General features: G+C 54.3%; 1 long non-coding RNA gene across 1 annotated transcript; it reads right to left on the bottom strand.

Moving 5' to 3' along the window:
* Positions 1-241: 241 nt before the first annotated feature.
* Positions 242-2,889, bottom strand: LOC103583176. The gene is made up of 2 exons (XR_549834.1): positions 2,762-2,889; positions 242-587 (listed from the first exon to the last, which is right to left on the bottom strand). It is a non-coding gene; the product is annotated as an uncharacterized LOC103583176 (long non-coding RNA).
* Between the last annotated feature and the right edge of the window lie 368 nt (positions 2,890-3,257).

Raw genomic sequence — 3,257 nt, 5'->3', positions numbered from 1 at the left:
AAAGGCCTGCTTCAACCCTGCCCTGCAGGAAACAAGTCTTCTGCCTCCTCCAGGAAGCCTCTTGCACTGAACCAGAGTCCAGGCCTTCTTCTCCTCCTGACTTCTGTCCTCTCCTTCCTGCCCTGGCCCACTCCTGTTTCCCCGAAGTGTTGGTTTCTGTCCCATTGATCAGAGTCCAACTACAAGATGGAGAATTCTGATGGCTTTCATGAGCACTGAAGAGCCTAATAGACGCCCAGAGTCCTTGGCAGATCCCCGAGATTTATTTTTAGGATAAGCGCAGCTCATCCCTGTCTGCCAGGATGTCCCACCTTCTCTTCCCCGGGTCAACTGCGATTCCCCATGTGAATCGCAGTCCAGACAAGCCCGGGTTCTAGCTGGCCTGAGAGCCTCCCTGCAGGGAAGAATGTAGGAGGAGGCCTCTGTGTGTGTCCACAGATGTGCATGGGCATGAGCCAGCCATGGTAGACTGGGGACGGCGAGCTGGAGCAGGATCGGGTATCCCCCCAATCCCCTAACCAGCTGGCCTTGGCCTCCTTTCCATCCCGACGTTGTCCATCCATCTACTTCTTCAGTCATGCAGCAAGCTGGGGATGAGAAGTATGAACGAGAGCCTCAGAACCAACTCCTGATCTTCTTCCCCAAAACTTCCCCCTCCATCTTCCCCATCTCAGTTGATGACAACTCCATCCTGCCTGGTGGCTCAGCCAAACCACACATCCAATCCATCAGCAAATCTGTCATTTTTCCCCGACTCAAAATATATCCAGAATCCAACTACTTCTCACTCCTTCCACCCCTGCCACCCAGGTCCGAGCCACCATCGTGGCTCACCTACACCACAGCTGGCTCAACAGGGCTCCTGGCTGGGGTCCCCGTCCCTTCCTCTTCCCAGGAGTCCAAGCCGGGCTGTGAAAGCAAGGTCAGTTCCTGCCTCTCACACAGCAGGCACACTCCGGCCTCAGGACCTGTGCCCTGGCTGTCCCCCCTGCCTGGAATGATCTTTCCCCCGAAGTACCCTCAACTCCCTCCCTCACCTCCTCAGGATTTTGCTCAAATGCCAGCTTTTCCACAAGGCCTGCACTAATCCCACTAAACATTGCAAACCCCACCCCCTGCTTCTCTGCAGCCCTTACTGCCAAATAGCACATGAGATATTTTGTTTGTTTCTTTTGCTTCTTGCCTATTTCCCCTCCCTGGAAGGTAAGCTCCATGAGGGCAAGATTTTGTCTGCTTTGTTCACAGCCCTTAGCACCTGCCTGGCCCACAGCAGTGGCTCATTAAATAGCTGTTGAATGAGTGAGTGACTCATGGGGTGACAGGCCAGTAAAAAAAGCTGCCCCTGCCACTACTCCTACCATTTCCTGTCTGTTCCCATAGCTGTCCTTCAAATCTTAGGGTGGGTATCACTCCTCAGAAGTCTTCAATGGCTCCTGGGTTAGGCAGCCCCTCTGTGCACTCCCACAGACCGCCTGGTTACTGGTCTCTTTCCCTGGACAGCAAGCTTGGCAAGGGTGGGGCATGTCTGTCTCACTCAAGAGGTAGGATGGTGCAGTGCTTAAAAGAACGGACTGCGTGGGTCCAAATCCAGGCTAATCTGTGGGAAATTAGGCAAGTTACTTGAGCTACCTGGGCCTCAGTTTCCTCATCTGTAAAATGGGGATAAAAGTGGTATCTCCTTCACAGGGGTGGGGAGAGGATTAAATGAGCTAATAACACTTTAGCGCTCAGAGTGTGCTTGGCACATAGTAAGTGTAATGTGAATGTTAGCTGTTCCTCTTAATGTTGTATCCCCAGAGCCTAGCACAGAACCTGGCCCATATTGAATACTCGTAAGTTAGATGAATGAGTGTGGGGATAGAGGGATGAAGAAATGGCATGAGAACCTAGAGGGGGGCCCTAGCCCAGCCTGAGGAGACTGGGGAGGCTTCCTGCAGGCTGAGGAGGAGCTGGCCAGGCTAGGGATCAGAGGAGGCGTGCAGAGCAGGAGCAGCAGACAGCTGTGCCAGGGCCTCTTTTAGCACGAGCGAGCCCCATGAGTGCTGGAACGCAGTCTAGCACTGAGTGACTACCCATTAGTGCCAAGAGGCCAGTTTCCCCTTTGTTGGCCATTTTGAGGACATTCTCGGGTGTATGAACTGTGCCCCACCCTCGGACTGGCTGCTCACTGAGGGCAAAAGGTTTCCGTGGTGGCTCGCTCATCAGATCAGCAGCCCTCTGAGATCAGGGGAAGGTGAGCAGGGAAAGGAAGCCACCACTGTTGAGGGCCCCCATGGGAGAGGCCTGGATTTAACCTGGCAACGGTCTCCTGGTGGAGATTATCTCCATTCTAGAGATAAGGAGACAGAGGCTCAACACCACCCAGCCCAACAGGGGCAGAGGCAGTGTTCTGCTCCAGGTCCTCTGATTCTCTGTGCCCTCTCTCATCAGACTGGGGTCGTGGTGGCCAGAGTCTGTGCCTCCCCTCTCACCTCAGCAATTCCTCAGTGGATGACATCACCCATTCGAACTTCCCTTTCGGAGCACAGACCAGACCGAGGAACTGCCCAGGGGAATACCTCAATGGAGCATGGACTAATGGAGAGCCAAGTTCAGGAAGAATTTCCCATATGGACCAGAACAAAGGGCTGAGCTGGATGAGATTGGGGGTGGGGGTGCTGAAGGAAGAGGGGACCAATCCTGGGGACAGTCGAGGACACCTTACCCAACTCACTCCTCTACTCCATACCTCCACACTTATCTCGTCTGTTGACTTTCTCACCTGCTGATGTGTAGACTCCCCACGTTCACACAGCCAACTGGGGCACCAACGGTCAGGAGCTTGGGGTTCACATCCCTGCTTTGCCTCTTCTTAGCTGGGGCATCCCCTCTCTGAGCTTCACTGTTCTCATCTGTAAAAAATGACAGACAAGGGCCGGCCCGGTGGTGCACTGCTACAGTGCGCCGCTTGGGAGTGCGGTGGCGCTCCCGCCGAGGGTTCGGATCCCACATACAGACCGGTTCCTGCTCACTGGCTGAGCGAGGTGCGGGCGCAGCACCGAGGTTTGTGATCCCGTTGCCGGTCCCAGTCCGGTACGGGCGCGACACTGAGGGTTGCAATCCGTTGCCAGACACGAAAAAAGACTAAAAGGAAAAAAAAAAAAAATGACAGACAAACCTCTGGCCTGGCAGGTTGCTGGAGGATTCAGAGAGACAGAGGCTGTGATAGCTCATGACCCACTGTGAGGCTGGTACCTGCTGGTTATCATTATTAGCAA

Source organism: Galeopterus variegatus, unplaced genomic scaffold (genome assembly GCF_000696425.1).
Source record: "Galeopterus variegatus unplaced genomic scaffold, G_variegatus-3.0.2 Scaffold20288, whole genome shotgun sequence".
In the NCBI taxonomy this organism is placed as follows: Eukaryota; Metazoa; Chordata; class Mammalia; order Dermoptera; family Cynocephalidae; genus Galeopterus; species Galeopterus variegatus.
The sequence above is the reverse complement of the archived record's forward strand: the minus strand, read 5'-3'. Positions and strand labels throughout refer to the sequence as shown.